General features: G+C 45.1%; 1 protein-coding gene across 2 annotated transcripts in view; it reads right to left on the bottom strand.

The window, feature by feature from the left end:
* The window catches only part of ccdc85ca (coiled-coil domain containing 85C, a), a 51,994-nt gene that overhangs the window by 18,249 nt on the left and 12,929 nt on the right, over window positions 1-20,816 (bottom strand). The window lies entirely within an intron of this gene.

The raw sequence follows: 20,816 nt of genomic DNA, 5'->3' as shown, positions 1-20,816 counted from the left end.
GTCAAATCTGAACCACATGTCTGAAACCTTGACACATTCCTACTCCTCTCACCAACCCATACATCGTTTATTAGACCAAAACACAAGCGGGCCCACAGTTTCACTCCAGTGTCTGTAAATATCCATTGGCCTGTGTTTAATGTATTGTCTGGTGGTCTCTGGGTCCCTCTGATTGGCATGTTTGTGTGATGCTCAGCAGTCCTCTCAGCCTTAACCCTCCACTAGTCCAGTGCTCCATTGTTCGCTCTCCCATGGGGATTATGTTGTGCCTAAAACTCCAGTAATCCTAAAATGTCTCTCTTTCATTTCCTGTAAACTGCCGATTCCCAACAATCAATACTGGATTGCACAGCTCCTTTACAGAGATTTCAATCCAATCCATCAGATAAAGCACTAGGATTATGTTGGTGGCACAAAAACCCAGTGGTTTTCATGATTTAAATGGAGACAATCTGCAATGGCAGCAGTTGTTAGGCCCCCTACATGTACGCTCACACACACACACACACACACACACACTGCTCTGTCATCCATCTCAGTAGTTTCCCTAATAAGAGGGGGGGGGGGGCAGCAGAGGGGGAAGTGTGTGTGTGTGTGTGTGTGTGTGTGTGTGTGTGTGTGTGTGTGTGTGTGTGTGTGTGTGTGTGTGTGTGTGTGTGTGTGTGTGTGTGTGTGTGTGGGTGTGGGTGTGGGTGTGGGTGTGTGTTGACCATAGTGATGACTGATGACTGAAACTTAGCGAGAAGGGATCATTCTCTACTCTATCCTTCTCTTCTCTGTTCCTCCATAACTCCCTCTGAAGGAATGAGACAGGGGGAAAGCGGGGGGAAGAATGATGGATAACAGACAGAGAGAGAGAGAAAGGGAGAGACACAGATATATGGAGGGCTAGACAGTGGAACCAATGCCAAGGTGTCTAATGGTGTAGCTGGTAGACGTACAGATGTGAGGGTTGTGACAAGAGCTAGAGTTGATCTCCTCTACCCTCTAACCACTGAGTTTATGACTAGTAAATCGCAACAACCCATTTTAAGCTTTTGCTGGATAGGGTTTGCGTCCATAAATGGCACCCCAGTGCCTTCAGAAAATATTCCGAAATATCTCATTTACATAAGTATTCGCACCCCTGAGTCTGTGAGTCTTTCTGGGTAAGTCTCTAAAAGCTTTCCACACCTGGATTGTGCAACATTTGCCCATTATTATTTTCCAAATTCTTCAAGCTCTGTCAAGTTGGGTGTTGATTATTGCTAGTCAACCATTTTCAGGTCTTGCCATATATTTTCAAGTAGATTTAGTCAAAACTGTAACCAGGCCAACATTAACCGTCTTCTTGGTAAGCAACTCCAGTGTAGATTTGGCCTTGTGTCTTAGGTTATTGTCCTGCTGAAAGGTGAATTCATCTCCCAATGTTTGATGGAAAGCAGACAGAACCAGGTTTTCCTCTAGGATTTTGCCTGCTCCATTCCGTTTCTTTTTATCCAGTCCTTAACGAACCTACCCACAACATGATGCAGCCACCAATATGCTTGAAAATATGAAGAGTGGTTCCCAGAAATGCATTGCATTGGATTTGTCCAAAACACTTTGTATTGAGGACAAAAAGTGAATTGCTTTGCCACATTTTTTTCTGTATTATTTTAGTGCCTTGTTGCAAACAGCATGCATGTTTTGGAATATTTTTTATTCTGTACAGGCTTCCTTCTTTTCACTCAATTAGGTTAGTATTGTGGAGTAACAAAAATGTTGTTGATCCATCCTCAGTTTTGTCCTATTAGAGCCATTAAACCATTGATCTCATGGTGAAATCCCTGAGCGGTTTCTTTCCTCTCCAGCAACTGAGTTAAGAAGGACAACTGTATCTTTGTAGTGACTGAGCGTATTGGTACACCATCCAGTGTAATTAATAACTTCACCATGCTCAAAGGGATTTTTAATGTCTATTTTTACCTATCTGCCAATAGGTGCCCTTCTTTGTGAGGCATTGGAAAACCTCCCTGGACTTTGTGGTTGAATCTGTGTTTAAAATGCACTGCTCGACTGAGGGACCTTACAGATAATTGTATGTGTGGGGTACAGAGAAGAGGTAGTCATTCAAAAATCATGTTAAACACTATTATTGCACACAGAGTTAGTCCATGTTTCAATGTGACTTGTTAAGCACATTTTGACTTCTGAACTTAGGCTTGCCATAATAAAGGGGTTGAATACTTATTGACTCAATACATTTCAACTTAAATTGTTTATTATACTGAACAAAAATATAAATGCAACAGTTTCAATGATTTTACTGAGTTACAGATCATATAAGAAAATCAGTCAATATAAATCAATTAATTAGGCCCTAATCTACGGATTTCACATGACTGGTCAGGGGCGCAGCCATGTGTGGGCCTGGGAGGGAACAGGCCCACCCACTTGGGAGCCAGGCCCACCCACTGGAGTGCCAGACCTAGCCAATCAGAATGGGATTTCCCCACAAAAGGGCTTTATTACAGACAGAAATACTCCTCAGTTTCGTCAGCTATCTGGGTGTCTGGTCTCAGACCATCCTGCAGGTGAAGAAGCCAGATATGGAGGTCCTGGGCTGGTGTGGTTACACGTGGTCTGCGTTTGTGAGGACGGTTGGACGTACTGCCAAATTCTCTAAAACGATGTTGGAGGCGGCTTATGGTAGAGAAATGAACATTACATTCTCTGCTGGACATTCCTGCAGTCAGCATGCCATTTTTTTGCATGCTGCACATTTTTGTCCCCAGCACAAGGTGCACCTGTGTAATGATCATGCTGTTTAATCAGCTTCTTAATATGCCACAGCTGTCAGGTGGATGGATTATCTTGGCAAAGGAGAAATGCTCACTAACAGGGATGTAAACAAATTCATGCACAAAATTTGAGAGAAATAAGCTTTTTGTGCATTTGGTAAATGTATGGGATCTTTTATTTCAGCTCATGAAACATGGGACCAGCACTTTACATGTTGCGTTTATATTTATGTTCAGTATAATTTCTAAGAAGTTCCACTTTGACATTATATGGTATTGTGTGTAGGCAGTGAAAAAAAAATCTAAATGAAATCTATTTTAAATTCAGGCTGTAAGACAACAACATTTGGAAAAAGTCAGAGTGTGAATACTTTCTGAAGGCACTGGAGTTCACTACTTTTGACCAGAGCCCTATGGGTCCCGGTCAAAAGTGCACTATAAAAGGAATAGCGTTGTCATTTGGGACACAACGTCTGTTTGTGGCAACTTGTATCTACTCCACCACCAGGTGTCAGTATATGATACATAAAACCAATGACAGAGCCCAGTCATTACTGGCCATTAGACTGGCTGTTTGTCTCTGTCTCAGCTGTAAGGACCAGAGGCACAGACAGACAGATACAGTAGTGATTAACTTGACTCATCCGCCAGTGAATGACGTAATGGTGTTTTCATAGTAAAAACCACAGGAAGGAGGAAGAGCGAGGGAGAGAGGGGCAGGGAAGGAGGAAGAGCGAGGGAGAGAGGCAGAGAGGGAGGGAGGTAGAGAGAGACAGATAAATAGCTGAGAGACAGACAGTTAGATGAAAAGGCAGAAAGGAGAAACACAGAGAGTGAAAGGGAAAACTGAGGAGACAGGCACAGGCAGTGAGAGAATGAGAGAAAAACACTGGGAAGGAAACAAAGAGAGAGAGAGACAGAGGAAGAGAGAGAAACAGAGAGAGAGAAAGAATCACAGAGAGAAACAGAGAGAAGAAAGAGAGGGAGCGGCAGGCAAGGCTCCTGTGGCTACAGTAAGCCTCTTTGCCTTCCTTGTGACCTCTCTAATCTAACCACAGTGGTCAGCTGACCTGTCCTGTCCTGTACCCTGCAGCCGGCTCCCAAGCCGATTACTCCACCAGGCAGGCAGACAGGCTGGCCGGCAAAAGGGCCTAAGGACTAGATGGTAGTCACTAATCTGCATCCCAAACCGCACCCTATTCCCAACGTAGTGCACTACTTTTGTCCAGAGAATAGATTCCTGAGTTCCGTTCCAATCTAGAACCACGGCCATTCCAATCATTCTGATTCTATTGCGATAGAAGCGCCAGGCATCTATCGCACGTCATAGTATTGCATAGACAATCAGTGAGACTCATACAGAGTAGCCATGATGCATCCTCACAATGGACTGTCATATTCCCCCTGCCGGCATCTTTAATCCCATTACTCCTATTCTCCCACACGGTTGTATTGTATAACCTGTGAGACAGAGCCGTATCCTCTCAGCTACACATAAACACCTCAGCCATTATCAGACTAGGGATTACAGCAGGAGAGAAGGAGAGAATAGTAGAAATTCATTTTCATGGGAGAGATGGGACATGAAGAGGATTACCCAGGGAATATCTTTACTCTGTGAGTATACCACACACACCACACACACACACACACACACACACTCGTACAGAGGTTTGGAAGGAGCATGGGCAGTACAGAAAAAAGCATGAGGACGTTGACAGAAAAAGCCCACCGTTGCCAGCTGACCCTGTTTTCAGTCACAAGGGATAACCCTGCGATCTTACTCTTCTCTTGATTTCACGATGGCACGTGCAGACACACAAGCCTGTAATGCTGTCTGTTCCCAGATCTATGCACACTGGTAATGTCCAGCCGTCTATGACCTGTAGAAAGTCAACTTTGTGAGGTGAAGTCTCCACAGACTAGTTGAGACGGAAGGAATGCTTCATGAGTGTATAGTTAATGAATAGGAGGCCGGGGGGGGGGGGGGGGGGGGGGGGGGGTAACCAGTGACAAAACCTTACAGGCAGACCTTCAGTTATGGAATCCATTACTATCAAATTAGCTCGCCTCGCCTCCCCCTCTACTCCTTCCATTATACACTAGTAAAAACACAGTCCTACTCTACCTCTAGACACATACACAGCCGCATGCACGCATACGCACATACACACACACATTTTATGAGACTGTAACATAGGGTTACTGTACACCCCTACTCTCTCTTCATAGTGCTCCCCTTAGAGCTGCACAATAAAGAAGGCTTTGAGCTCCCTGATTGGGACTCACTAAGGAATGATTTCAATTACAGTGAGGGGGAGGGAGGACAGGGGCCTGACCCTGGAAACACACTCTCTATCTCTCTCTCACACACACACACACACACACACACACACACACACACACACACACACACACACACACACACACACACACACACACACACACACACACACACACACACACACACCCCTACGTCAACACACACAGCTGCAAGGTAGCTGCGAGGCAGACCCAGGAATGATTTCAATTACCTTGTAGGTGGAGTTAGAGTAGAGAGGCTAGTGGGAGAAGGGAAAACACACACACGGACACACGGACACACACAGGGGCCAGTGGGGCAGGCAAACAGTGCAGTATTGTTCCGCAACCCTCTGCTCCACTCTCCGTCTGTTCACAGGGTCGCTATAGTAACCTGACCTGGCCAGGGTCTCTATAGTAACCTGATCTGGTCTGACTCTAAGAGGCCCATACGGTTCTGATGACTGAGTTGCAGCCCCACACAAGCCATACACAGGAGAGATGAGTCTGAGATGAACAGGAGAGATGAAACAGAGTTGGAAAGAAGACACAACTGACGATGACATACAGGCAGATTCTGTATGCTTGGTAAATAGCTCTCTATGTTGGACAAATATGCTCAAAATAGATTGAAATAGTTGAACGCTACACCCACAAATACAACCCGTGCATAATGAAAAAGCCAGGAGTGTTGACTCAGCAAACCAGGCTGGATAGCAGTGATACAGTAACAGAAAAACTTTGCTGACCAAAGCTGCAGACAAAGCCTACTGAATTATACCGAACTACGGACTGTGCAATGGAACTGTAACAAACGACAATATAACAGTAGCATAGAGCTGTCTGTCTCATGTAAATACATCTAGGTCTGAGAGGGGGACAGAGCGAGACAGACAGACAGACAGACAGACAGACAGACAGACAGACAGACAGACAGACAGACGCTTGCATTGCTTGCGAGGCTAAGCGAGCCGTTCCATTTCTGTAAGGATCTGAACGTTGAACCCTAAAGACCCAGATAGATAGATACAGTATATGTCCTGATGATTTACCCTTCTACAGTTCCATCACCATAGCTCCTCTGGCCCTCACACACACACACACACACACACACATTCACACATTCACACATTCCCTGAGGGCTCATTACAGAGAGAGGTGGGACCTGACCTGGAATGACAGCCATAACACAGAGACATAAAACTACATGTGAACCTTGCAGGGCTGATAAGGTCAAACACACAGCCACACCCAGTTACATAAGCAGCATTATAGAACAACTTCTTAAACAGTAACTGTGTGCCGTACCATGGCCTGTAAGTCAAAGGAATGGCTGAGCAGCTTCTACTCTGGAGGACACAGCCTGCCTCGGGATACAGACACAGACAATTCTGATTATAGGATACACATACACGCACATACACAGACAGACGCACAGCAACTCTCTAACACACACGCAGCCTACAAATGCAGACACAGACAGTGCTGACCGAAGGACAAGGGAGAGAAGAGAGGAGTGAGAGGAGAGGAGGGGAGGGCAACCTACAATTACAGTCCGTCAGCAGCTGTCCACTTCCTGCTAACTCTTATGGATGGGCCGTACCGTCTGCGCTGCCCCAGACCTAGACAAGGTAGAAGCTGGAGACAGAGGTGCAAAGGTGCAGTCTGAATCAGGTTTCAACGGGGGACTGTGGCTATACACTCTTAGAAAAAAAGGTGCTATCTAGAACCTTAAAGAGTTCTTTGGCTGTCCCCATAGGAGAACCCTTCGAGTAAACCCTTTTTGGTTCCAGGTAGAACCCTTTCCAACGGGGATTCTACATGGAACCCAAACAGGTTTTTCCTTTTAGAACATTCATTGTATACAGCTTACAGGGGAGGCTTGAGGAGAGGGAGGGAGGGACATTTTATAGGAGAAGACAGTGCATACAGAAGGCAAAGAAGAGAATACTGTATGTGCTGCCGATCGCCTCTGGACAAGAGAGAGGAGCACAAGCACAGAAAGAAAGAAAGAAAGAAAGAAAGAAAGAAAGAAAGAAAGAAAGAAAGAAAGAAAGAAAGAAAGAAAGAAAGAAAGAAAGAAAGAAAGGGGGATTCAGGGTTTTAGGGATGGATGGAGAAGAGTAGAGAGGAGAGAATGGAGAGAGGTAGAGAGAGGGGAAAAGGTTGGTAGATTGTGTGGGGGAGAATTCCCATGTTGTTTGGATAGTCTACACAACGCCACACACTCACACAAGCTGTGGATGGAGGTGGTTGAGGTGATGGAGAGTCTGCTTACATGACAGGCCCCTTGGGGACAGCAGTGTCAACAAACACTTCCTCTCTACACTGCTCTACAGCACTGAGAACCACAGGGAAGGAGGAGGAGTGGTAAAGGAAAGAGGGAGCGAGGGATAGAAAGATGGAGAGAGTTAGAAGGAAGGAGATAGGGAGAGACGTGCCCTTGTGCATCTGTCCATTCACAGAGGCGCTGCTGTCACTATCAATCTCTGTTTGAGCTGCAGAGAGCCAAGTAATGAGGCACAGTACTGAGTTAGAGCACGCACACACACACACACACACACACACACACACACACACACACACACACACACAGCTAGGACCTTTCTCTCCTTGTCTGTACTCTCATACCCTCTTCACTCAAAGACGCACACAAATACACACACACACCAACACCACGTGGAAGGTGGAAGATATCCAACAACCTGACACCATAATCTATCACTACTTCTCTCCCTGTTTTTCATAATGCACCACTAGACCCGGACAACAACTTCTAATCTGCTATTTGAATAGATTTCCATGAGAGACAAGTGCTCCTGTATGTGTGTGTGTGTGTGTGTGTGTGTGTGTGTGTGTGTGTGTGTGTGTGTGTGTGTGTGTGTGTGTGTGTGTGTGTGTGTGTGTGTGTGTGTGTGTGTGTGTGTGTGTGTGTGTGTGTGTGTGTGTGTACCTAGATGTAACCTAGATGTTAACTGAAGATGCTGCTTCAGGGAACATGCCAATTCCAACCATATAACTCCAGCTACAGGACGTTTGCTTACCTACATCACAATTGACCACACAATTTAATGACATCACCTGATAGCTCAAGTCATAATGGTAACTGTTTAGTTCACTCGCTTCAGGATAGAATCTTATTATCAGAGTAGTAGTTAGCTCTTTTAGAACAGTGTTTGATCGGTGTTAAAAGAATTTGAACGTGGGAGTACATTTTAGCTAGTTCAAATCTAACCTCCCTGTCAGGTCAGTGCCACTATCAACCATCTCTCTATAGTGTGTGTGTGTGTGTGTGTGTGTGTGTGTGTGTGTGTGTGTGTGTGTGTGTGTGTGTGTGTGTGTGTGTGTGTGTGTGTGTGTGTGTTATAAACCCACACACTGTAGAGAGGAGCAGAGGGTATTGTATAAACCAGGCCATGGCTCTGATGTGCTCCGATCAAGGGCATAGTTGGCATCACAGACATACAATACACACACTCACACACAACCACAATAGTGTCAAAAGAATCAGAGAGATTCAGTAGGGTACAGTAGGGTACAGTAAGGTACAGTAGGGTACAGTAGGGTACAGTAAGGTACAGTAGGGTACAGTAAGATACAGTAGAGTACAGTAAGGTACAGTAGGGTACAGTAAGGTACAGTAAGGTACAGTAGGGTACAGTAAGGTACAGTAGGGTACAGTAGAGTACAGTAGGGTACAGTAGGGTACAGTAGAGTACAGTAGGGTACAGTAGGGTACAGTAAGGTACAGTAGAATACAGTAGAGTACAGTAAGGTACAGTAAGGTACAGTAAGGTACAGTAGGGTACAGTAAGGGAAAGTAAAACATTGCGCGATGCCCTGACAATCCACTTGGCTACAACACATTGTCTTTCTGCCTGTTAGGTCACTCGGTGTCTGGTCAAGCAAGCTCATTCCCAAGGTTCAGCAGCAGTGGCCCGCTTCACTCCTCTCTCCTGTTCTATAACAATATAATAAAGAGGTCAATGCCTGGTTCATGTTACACACCTTTATGTTACCTAAGTCTTTCTCTTTCTCACTCTCTCTTTCTCCCGTTCTCTTTCTCTTTCTCTTTCAAATAAACTTGTTCAACTACAGCCTGCATTATTGTGTATATACCTGCCCATAACAGGTTAGGTGTAAATCCCCTGTGTTATTTAGCAGTCTTCAGTAACCCACTAATCCAACAATATCCGAATACATCTCATCAAAATAGGCCTTTCCCGGATTGGTATGTGTCTTTAGTATAGCTCTTAAATGAGGGAGGACTCATCTAGCATTGAATTAGTTGTTTTCAAAAGCACACAATTCAATCAGTGTTTAGGCTACATTCACACTTTGTATGTAGTATTTAAACCAGTGGAGGCTGGTGGGAGGAGCTATAGGAGGACAGGCTCATTGTAATGGATGGAATGGAATTAATGGAACAGAGTCAAACATGTGGTTTCCATATGTGTTAAAAGGTCCAGCCATTACAATGAGCCGTCCTCCTATAGCTCCTCCCACCAGGCGCCACTGATTCAAACATAGGCATACTGTACAGTAGTATGCCTGTGCGGATATTGTGCAATGTTAAAGAAACCACCTCCCTTTAATCCGCACAGAGGCATGTGAATAAAACCTCTTCCTGGATGTCCCCTGTGCACGTACAGTACATAGTACACGTTGGATACATTGTGATTTGAATGTGATCCCATTCTGCGCTCCCCTCGGTGTGTAGCAGCGGTGTAGTGGTGCCTGCAGAAGTGGGTATAATCTCATTTTACCCTGTGTGAACAATTCTATGAGAAACAGTGACATGCACTCTGACTGACCTAAAAAATCCGATATTGGTCTTTCACAGTCAGGACAACCCAAGCCTACACGAAACACAGCCCTTATTTTAAGTGTTTCTAAAATCCCCTATCAGAACAATGAATGGTGGGAAAAATGATTGGAACCATTTCCCTGTTTGACCTCTAGGTTTTATGGGTATTATGACTCCTACTGTGGTACTCTATTGAAACAGATAAATGACGCCGTCAACTGATTCAGAAATTTACAGGTTTCAGATTTGTCCCAATTTTTTCAGGTTTTTGCTCTCAAAGTCACAGAAAAACATCAAAATTGTATGTTCTAAGTCCATAGCAATGCTTGAAACACATCAAGAGACCACTTTCGAGGGCTGGGGAAAATATAAGATATTTCGATTTTTGAGTGTAGTTACCCTTTAATTAAAGTGTGCAGGCACCTAGCACTGTTGTTTGGTTAGCAGTGTTTCTGTTGCACATGAGATGGAGTTTGCAAAAGAAATGGCCACTGAATTGACGCAAATAATCATGATGGCAGTCTGATAGGTAGGCATAGGCTACTTTGTGGCTAGTTAACATTTATAGAGTAGGTTTTGGGAAAGCTTTATCAACTACCAAAAGCCCAATCATTAGTAGCATCACTACATTTTCCCTGTTCCTTAATTGTTTGACACCTGAACGTTTTACTTCATATTATGAGGCATGGCTTACCTTGCTTCAAAGTAGTCTATAGCCAAAATCCCAACATAAAAAAGTGGAGGCAATCATTCTTTATGAAGACTTCCTCATATGCGTTCTCCTGTTCTATTTGTTTTCTTTCAACTTTCTTTCATTGCCTAGCAACCAAAGGCATTATCCTAGTCATATTAGCAACCATGATAGTTGTCGCATCTTTAAATCCCCCTCTTTCTACATTTCGAAGAGATATTTCCATCTTTGCCCATGAAACCACTTGCATGTGCTACTGTACACTTTAAAACAGTGTTCTGGAACGTTCCGGCGTAGGCCTACGGCCATGTGTACATTGCTGTGCCTAATATGTGAAGAAATAATACGTTTTCACCATTTTAAGCTAAACATTCTGGTCTGTTCCATCAGCCTTATTCATTGATACGGCGTATACCTCCACTACACCACTTTGATGCGCATCAGTGGGGATTAAGAAGTGAGTATACGCAATGCCCACTAAAAAACAAGTAGGTATACAGTCTATACCTGCGTATAACCCCCACTACACCACTGGTGTGTAGCTAGCTATTAGCCTGACCTCTCACAGTGAAGGTCCCTGTAGTGAAGCTCTACAGTGCTCTTCGCTAACTGCTAAGTGCTAAATAGCCACATGAGATATCTGACGGCCGTGGCGCTAGGCTCATTAGCGTTATTAGCGTGAAGGTTACAGTGAGTCGATAGGCACACGCTAAGGTTAGGCCTCCCTATAGAGAGGGACCTTGGATAGCTAAACTACGGCTGTGCTTTATTCCGTCCTTTCTGCTATGGTTCACTCCACATGGCAGAGCTGAGAGAACTATGGACTGGGTAGGTGAAAGCCAATGAATATGTCAGAATCTAGGCCTGTTGCTTCAAAGTCCTGCATCCCCAGAAGAGGAACTAACTGGGGCCTCTGGTTGCTTTTAGGCTTAGGCACAGATCTAGGACCAGTTTAACCCCCCCAAATCCTGACTTGAGGTAATACTACACAAAACTGACCGTAGATCAGTGTCTAGGGATAATGTGAGTTTATGCGTCCCAAATGGCATCCTATTCCCTATATAGGGCCCATTGGGCTCTGGTAAAAAGTAGTGCACAGGGAATAGGGTCCCATTTGGGATCCACCCTATGAGTGTTAGCATGGCCTTGGTCCCGGTTCAAGCTTAAGGCTAACTGGCTTTCGATGGGAAACGGACATTTTATCCCACAGTTTTTTACACATACAGAATCTGACTGAAAGCTGTAAGCATCTTACAGAGCAAAGCATTGGATTAGCTGGTAGACAGGGGCATATGCTGTTGCTGTTTCACCACTATAAAACTGCTGTTTCTGCCAACTCCTATGACAATGACCAGAGTTGACGAAACAGCACAAACAGATCTGGCACCAGGCTAACTGTCTATTACTACAACAAGGCTGAAATGTAGCACAATGTTTCCCCATCTAAAGATGTTACTTTTATTTATTTATTTGACCAGGTCACTCATTGAGAATCAAAGCAGTCTTGAGTGTGTCAACTGTAGCACCCTGCAGGTACTTGTCCACACTGACACCATTTTGTTGTTATTTAACCTTTATTGAACTAGGCAAGTCAGTTAAGAACAAATTCTTATTTACAATGACGGGCTACCCCCGCCAAACCCTAACCCCGACGACACTGGGCCAATTGTGCGCCGCCCTATGGGACTCCCAATCACGGCCGGTTGTGATACAGCCTGGAATCGAACCAGGGTCTGTGGTGACGCCTCTAGCACTGAGATGCAGTGCCTTAGACCGCTGCGCTACTCGGAAGCCCACAAAGACAACACTCAAGATGATTGATGTGATTAATATTTGTTACTGTATGTGACCGGCACCAAACACGTTGTGTACTAACTCTGTCATAACAGCATCATAAACACACCTAGCTAGAGCAAACACTTAGATATGATGGACCACTCACCCCATAGTAGGGAAAGCAGGAGATAGAGAGAGTTGATCAAATGAAAGGCTTTGACCCATAAGGGAGATGGCTAGCCTTTCTGTATGTAATGAACAGACAGGGGAAATAGTGTTTTACTGGCTGGTTAGATTTCATTACATTCCTGGTGGCTTGTTTATAAGTTCACGTTTGGAGGTGCAATTAAATTAAAATGACTGAGTGCCAGGGTCTATAATCTAACTCTACTTTTCCAAATACCTTGGTACATAAACACCCAGCGTGGAGTAAAGCATTGCCTCAAGGCCTTCATTCCCTCATCTTCCTGTCGCTCCATTCAAACACAGGTAAACAAACAGGCCTCAGTCAGCCAGTCAGGACTTGACTTCAACGGTGGAAAAACAAACAGTGGAATAAAAAGAGAGATCGACGGAGAAACAACATGGGGAGGAGATAGACGGAATATCAAGGCATTGACAAGAAGGTTTCCTAGCAACAAACCTCACTGTTTGACTCCAGGGCCTGGGTGCTCTTTAGCTATATTGGCTTCTTCTGCTGCCTTCCATTGTTTGTGTGTGTGTGTGTGTGTGTGTGTGTGTGTGTGTGTGTGTGTGTGTGTGTGTGTGTGTGTGTGTGTGTGTGTGTGTGTGTGTGTGTGTGTGTGTGTGTGTGTGTGTGCGTGTGTGTGTGTGTGTGTGTGTGACCAGATCCCTACTGCCTAGAGCTAAAACTAAGCATCATTACCAACACGGACTCAATGATCTTCCACATGGAATATTACATTGAAACCCTTAGAAATGTACCTCCCATTTTTGTGCCTTGTTTGGTTTCAGTTGATATCTAAATAACAGAAAAAACTGTTTAGAAGGATGAAACCCTCCGTTCTGAAATCAGGATGAATGTGCACTTAGAAACACGTTCACTTCCACTGGGAAAAATGTCATTTTCAAACAAGGGTAATCAGACTAATACCAGAATGGATGAGAGTAGACTTTGGTTTCATAACTGGGCAGAGACGAGGGAAGATACTACGGACATCCTCCGATGCAAATTAGACAACGACGATAAAGAGAAAAGGAGAGGGGGATGAGAGGAAGACACAAAGAACAAGAGAGAAGGAGAATGACCCATTTCTATCAGAAAGGATATATCGATGCTCATGAGCTCTTTTCCAAGTCACTGTATCCCTGTTACAGGATCATCTCCCTTTCAGCTCATTTTCAATGAACAGTGCATATTCCACCTTTGGTTATTGTGGGGGGGGGTTATGAAATAATGGGTTAATGGGTTGGACCAACATTAACAGGCATATTGCAAAGGCTTATGGGGGTTCCCTGAGTATCTTTGTAATTCCAAGCCTGTTTTTACTGTCCTACTAGAATAAGTCTATCCGGTTTCTCCAGGTAAGAACTAGATATTGTTAATCACAGTATCCTGTACAAGTACCCAGACTCCCCCTCAAGGAGGGCAGTGTCCTCTCGGAAACAGAGAGAGTGTGTGTCTTGGGAACCTGGGAACAGGCAGCAGCATTGGTCCTAAGTTGAATGTGAAAGATGCTGACTGACACACACACACTGTAGAGAGGGCGACGGGGCAACCGGTGACATGGCGTGTGTACATTGCGAGTGGTGTGGTAATTGCTCAAACTCCACATCTACCTCACATTCCAGAGATACTTTCCGAGTTTTTATCTAGAACAGTGCCAATCCTAAACAAAACTTGGCTGCAGCTTCACATAAACTTAGCACAAAAAAGAAACGTCCTCTCACTGTCAACTGCGTTTATTTTCAGCAAACTTAACATGTGTAAATATTTGTATGAACATAACAAGATTCAAACACTGAGACATAAACTGAACAAGTTCCACAGACATGTGACTAACAGAAATTGAATAATGTGTCCCTGAACAAAGGGGGGGTCAAAATCAAAAGTAACAGTATCAGTCAGTATCTGGTGTGGCCACCAGCAGCATTAAGTACTGCAGTGCATCTCCTCCTCATGGACTGCACCAGGTTTGCCCATTCTTGCTGTGAGATGTTACCCGACTCTTCCACCAAGGAACCTGCAAGTTCCCAGACATTTCTGGGGAGAATGGCTCTAGCCCTCACCCTCCGATCGAACAGGTCCCAGACGTGCTCAATGGGATTGAGATCCGGGCTCTTCGCTGGCCATGGCAGAACACTGACATTCCTGTCTTGCAGGAAATCACACACAGAACGAGCAGTATGGCTGGTGGCATTGTCATGCTGGAGGGTCATGTCAGGATGAGCCTGCAGGAAGGGTACCACATGAGAGAGGAGGATGTCTTCCCTGTAACGCACAGCATTGAGATTGCCTGCAATGACAACAAGCTCAGTCCGATGATGCTGTGACACACCGCCCCAGACCATGACGGACCCTCCACCTCCAAATCGATCCCGCTCCAGAGTACAGGCCTCGGTGTAACGCTCATTCCTTCGACAATAAACGTGAATCCAACCATCCCCCCTGGTGAGACAAAACCACGACTCGTCAGGGAAGAGCACTTTTTGCCAGTCCTGTCTGGTCCAGCGACGGTGGGTTTGTTCCCATAGGTGATGTTGTTGCCGGTGATGTCTGGTGAGGACCTGCCTTACAACAGGCCTACAAGCCCTCAGTCCAGCCTCTCTCAGCCTATTGCGGACAGTCTGAGCACTGATGGAGGGATTGTAGTCCTTACTCCTGAGGTGCTGACTTGCTGCACCCTCGACAACTATTGTGATTATTATTATTTGACCATGCTGGTCATTTATGAACATTTGAACATCTTGGCCATGTTCTGTTATAATCTCCACCCGGCACAGCCAGAAGAGGACTGGCCACCCCTCATAGCCTGGTTCCTCTCTAGGTTTCTTCCTAGGTTTTGGCCTTTCTAAGGAGTTTTTCCTAGCCACCGTGCTTCTACACCTGCATTGCTTGCTGTTTGGGGTTTTAGGCTGGGTTTCTGTACAGCACTTTGAGATATCAGCTGATGTAAGAAGGGCTATATAAATACATTTGATTTGATTTGAAATTGATTTGATTGTGCGTTCTTGGTGTAACTCGGGCAGTTGTTGTTGTCATCCTGTACCTGTCCCACAGGTGTGAGGTTCGGATGTACCAATCCTGTGCAGGTGTTGTTACACGTGGTCTGCCACTGCGAGGACTCAGCTGTCCGTCATGTCTCCATGTAGCGTTGTCTTAGGCGTCTCACAGTACAGACGTTGCAATTTATTGCCCTGGCCACATCTGCAGTCCTCATGCATCCTTGCAGCATGCCGAAAGGCACGTTCATGCAGATGAGCAGGGACCCTGGGCATCTTTCTTTTGGTGTTTTTCAGAGTCGGTAGAAAGTCCTCTTTAGTGTCCAAAATGTTCATAACTGTGACCTTAATTGCCTACCGTCTGTAAGCTGTCTTAATGACTGTTCCACAGGTGCATGTTCATTAATTGTTTATGGTTCATTGAACAAGCATGGGAAACAGTGTTTTCAGGGTCCTGAAAAACGGGCGTTCATTTTTTTGCTGAGTTCATAACATATCACATTATAATCACTTACAGGGAAGGAAAAGTATTTCATACGGGCTGTGTGAATACAATGCACAAACAACAATGTACTGAGTAAACTTTGATATTTTTGAATTGGATTGAATAGTTCATTCATTTTGAGACAGGTAAAGAGAGGTAAACTTATATTCAGATAGATACGCTGGTGTCATAAACCTGAAGCATTAGATGAGAGGCCTGGGCTAATCATTCAAAGAGAGACCTTTGTCCCCTGGCCCTGCCTAACCCTGCAGCCTAACCCTGTGTATGTGTGTGTGTGTGTGTGTGTGTGTGTGTGTGTGTGTGTGTGTGTGTGTGTGTGTGTGTGTGTGTGTGTGTGTGTGTGTGTGTGTGTGTGTGTGTGTGTGTGTGTGTGTGTGTGTGTTGCGTGTGTGTGTGTGTGTGTGTGTTGCCTAACCCTACCTAGTAACCCTGTCTTATCTAGCGGCCTCCAGGCAGGAGAGGTTAGCCTGTGAGGTTAGCCTCTCACTCTGTACCTCCTGTGATAGTGGAGTTAAGAGGCAGGAGGGGGGGGGGGGGGGGAATAAAGACTGTGTGAGTGTGTCAGAGAGAAAGACAGTTTGTGCTGGTTTCTCCACTCTGCGTGTGTCAGTCTCGGCGTTAGCTAGCCCATGCTCAGGGTCCTGTAGTGCTATAGTGGGGTGACGTGATGCTTCATTCACCCATTCACCATGGTGGGGCTTTGAAGAGCCCCCAACCCCTTTGTCCGCAAAACAATAGTGTCGGACAGATGGCCCGGGCAAGACTCTCACACACACACCCCTCTACCCCCTCCAATCCGGTTCAGACAGTGACAGGGGTACAGCTTAACCCCCCCCGTAGCTCTGTCTGGGATGATCTAACAGGCTTCTCAATCACAGAAGCCAAAGAATGATGATTAGCTAACAGAACACAGAATCTCTAGACCGAATACTAGCATTTATACATTTCTATTCGAATACCACACACCTTTCAGGGAGGGTGTGACCGCGGCAGGTAGCCTTGCAGTTAAGAGCGTTGGGCAAGTTACCGAAAAGTCGCTGGTTCGAATCCCCGAGCCGACTAGTTGAAAGTTCTGTTGATGTGCCTTTGAGCAAGGCACTTAACTCTAAATGCTCCTGTAAATCTCTCTGGATAAGAGTGTCTGCTGAATGACTCAAATGTAAAATAGCTGCTCTTCAGGTGAGACAGCGAGAAAAGGGGAGGGAGCGATAGAGAAAGAGAGGATGAGACAAAGCCGGTGGGATTAAGAGATTGGTCAGATTAAACCAAGAGGCCAACGGCTCAGGAGGAGAAGCCAATCTGTTTTTTATTGCTTTCGACTTCCTCCATATTTCAAACCAGACACATGGAATAATCCTAACAAAACTGGGGTTGACCCTAGCAAAACGGGGATTGACCCTAGCAAAACGGGGATTGACCCTAGCAAAATGGGGATTGCCCCTCGCAAAACTGGGGTTGACCCTAGCAAAACGTGGGTTGACTCTAGCAAAACGTGGGTTGACGCTAGCAAAACTGGGGTTGACTCTAGCAAAACATGGGTTGACGCTAGCAAAACTGGGGTTGACTCTAGCAAATGGCCGCTTTTTGCCCCGTATTTCTTCCCTGCTATACCTGATTCATGGATGAATTGGTTAACTCTCTTTCTCACTCTCTCAAAAACACGTCACTGTCTTCCATTAGCCACTAGTGGAATGTTTGGCAACTGATATGAATCAGAATGACCTAAAACAAATCTATAAATAATCCCGTAACAGACAGTCTGTCACATCTAAATGGAGGATTTGGCCCTGGTGACTGCATGGTGAGGTTATTCAACTCATTGACCCTGGTGAGGTAGCTCATCCATCCACATGCTTACATAACAGGCCCTGACATCCTGTCTGGCTGCAGTGTCTTGTGGAAAGGACACTCTGAATCAGCCACACCCTCTGGGGTTAAAAGCCAGCAACACCCTCTATAGTACGGTCTGTACCATTCATACTTACAAACTCAAACATACTTCTCATTCATTCACCCTAGCCATTACTCTCACCTACTCTCTTACCTCCTCTCTCCCTCTTTTGTTCTACCGGTCCTCTGGGATCAATCAACCGGCAGATAATCGTTGGTTGCTATGGCGTTCCCACGACTACCACCTCCTGGCCATGAGAGACCAGCCAATCTCAGCCTCCCGCTCCCCTTTGACCCCATTTTCCCTCCAATGAGGTCACTCTCTCCCCATGAGAAAGAGAGAGAGAGAGAGAGAGAGAGAGAGAGAGATTTTGAATGTGGAAAAGAGGTAGAGAAAGAGAGGGATGGGGAAAGATGACGAAAACAAAATGTACCCTGTGAAATTCTATGCCTCCATATGACTAGCTAGCTAATTAATTCAATCTGAGCAGCCCACATTCTACTGCTAGAGAGTGGAAAGTTCCATAACATCCATATATTTCTTTACTTAACGCTGAGTTCATATTTCCTATAGGCCCTCTACAGTACTGTGGCTGCTCTAATAAAGTGAACTATTTCCTAGCTGCCTCAAACTCTACAGGTGTGTGCTCATGTAACGGAATGCTTGGGGATTTGAGAATACACACTGCTTCCTGTTGTAGTGTGACACTAATGAGCGCTCATGTTGTCACAATGTTTTTGTAGGGTTTCCTGGGTGTGTCCCTTTCACACAGTGATACCCAGTGAAATCCAACTTCCTCTATGGTCTGCGGAGGAATGTGGTGGATCCTGACACGGCAGCTTTTTTGAACACACACAGATCTAGGATCAGAATAGCACTAAGCCAGTGTCTGTTTGACCAACTTTCTTGTGTTATTACTCTGCTAAGTTTTCTTGTGGCTCCCACAATCAATAAAGCAATGTTTCCTGCCATACACCAGAACGGTCTTCCAATAAAGTTGAAATTGTCCAACCTACCATTAGGAAAACATTGCTATAAATGAGCCATTCTGAAAGTATAGAGCGCTCCTGAGAATTGCGATATGAAAAGCAATTGTGATAGTCATATAGTTTCCATCTCAAGAGTCGTGTTTGGATTTAATGGGTTTCAAAATGATAAAAATCAATTTCAATACATTTATATTGCTCCCTCCACTTCCACTGTGAAACAGATGGAAATGAGAAGAGATTCAGTTTCCTCAGTTTGACAGCTCTGGGAAAATGCATGAAGCGATATTAAAACAATATTGAAGTCATAAAATAAATGATTGTGACTTCTGGCAAGGCTCTGATATGAATCTATTATAAAAGTCTTTCAAAACCAAATGTTGTTTAGTTTAAAGGAAGAGTTCCTCTGGAATGGTCTCCGGCGATGCACACACACAAACGCGCGCACGTGCACACATGCAGAGACACACACACACACACACACACACACACACACACACACACACACACACACACACACACACACACACACGTATGTGGGTAGATAGAGAGGGAAGTGGGTCCGACCAACTAGCTACTTTAAGAGCTGATCAGGTCCTGTTCTGTCAATAAGACTGTAAGTGATGACCACAACCTCTACAAGACCTTAGCGTTACTGCATCGAATCCTGGATCGTGGAGAGAGATAGACAGTAGGAGTTTGAGGAAATAGAGACAGGGGGTTCCTGATGCTTTCTGCCATTTGCACGTCGCTTTTCTCTGATCCTAGATCAACACTCCTATTCTGAGACCCTTTATGAATACAGATCCTGATGATCTATCACTGTCTCACCGAGCCTGCCCAAGTCTCAGTGTCTCGTCTGGGTCCTTCAAGACGCCGACTAAAGGCAAAAACACCCCAGTAATCTGCAACCCAAGCCTCCAGCCTCCCCGTTGGCTCTCACTCCATGTCCATCTGTCCAACCCAGACCTTCCACATGCAGACACTGTGGGCTGAGACCAGCGTGTGTGTGTGTGTGTGTGTGTGTCCAATTACTGGCCAAGGGAAAACCATAGAGTGGCCCTCTACAATCAATCAGTCAATACACACCTTGTTTTCTCAGTCTGCATGGTTTAAATTAAAGAGGTTACTCACCCTTCAGAGGGTAAACATCCTTACCCTGTCTTTCATTGGCTCATTGACCCATACATACCCACAAAGGTCTTCCTTATGCAGTGTCATTATCACAACAACAGAGACAAACGCGTTCGCTTCTCTCCCTGGGCTATAAATCATTCTAAGCAGACGGAGCACTAGCCTTGCTAGCAGTAACAATAACACATGCATACATGCACGGGGCCAAGAGGCAGTTCGTTCACATAAACAAGAAGTAGAATCTCAGGGGAGTCGAATTGAAACCGATCCATTCATCCGTCCATTCATCCATCCATTCACTGGGACGGGAAACCCAAGCTCCTCCGTCAACAAATACACAGCCTTCCTGAATGTAAACAAATTACCCCGCTTTGTCTGTGGAATAACAAGCTATATTTGGACCGGACAGTCAAATAACAGGCTTATCACACTTCAATTACCAAACTGAAGATAAACCAAATTCAACTTTTATTCAGATAGTCTTATATAGTAAATATATGTTGACAAATGTTGACAACCCCCCCCCCCCCCCCCCCATCTAGGTCCTCTGCCCAGAAAATGTTCTGGACATTGTGTCTTTTAATTGTTTACAAAACTCCAAGAGAACTCTATAACCATCTACGATGTGTATTTCTCCCTCTACAAGTGTTCACAAGGTTGCAGTCCCCAGTCTATTGTTAGTGGCTGTCTGAGCTGGGAATGGACAGGTCAATTACTGGGTGTTGTGGCAGTCAACACCAGACCAGCCAGGCTGTTTCTGCATCCCAGAAGGCACCCTAG

This window comes from Salvelinus fontinalis, chromosome 15 (assembly GCF_029448725.1).
Source record: "Salvelinus fontinalis isolate EN_2023a chromosome 15, ASM2944872v1, whole genome shotgun sequence".
In the NCBI taxonomy this organism is placed as follows: domain Eukaryota; kingdom Metazoa; phylum Chordata; class Actinopteri; order Salmoniformes; family Salmonidae; genus Salvelinus; species Salvelinus fontinalis.
This window is presented reverse-complemented; position numbering and strand designations above follow the sequence as displayed.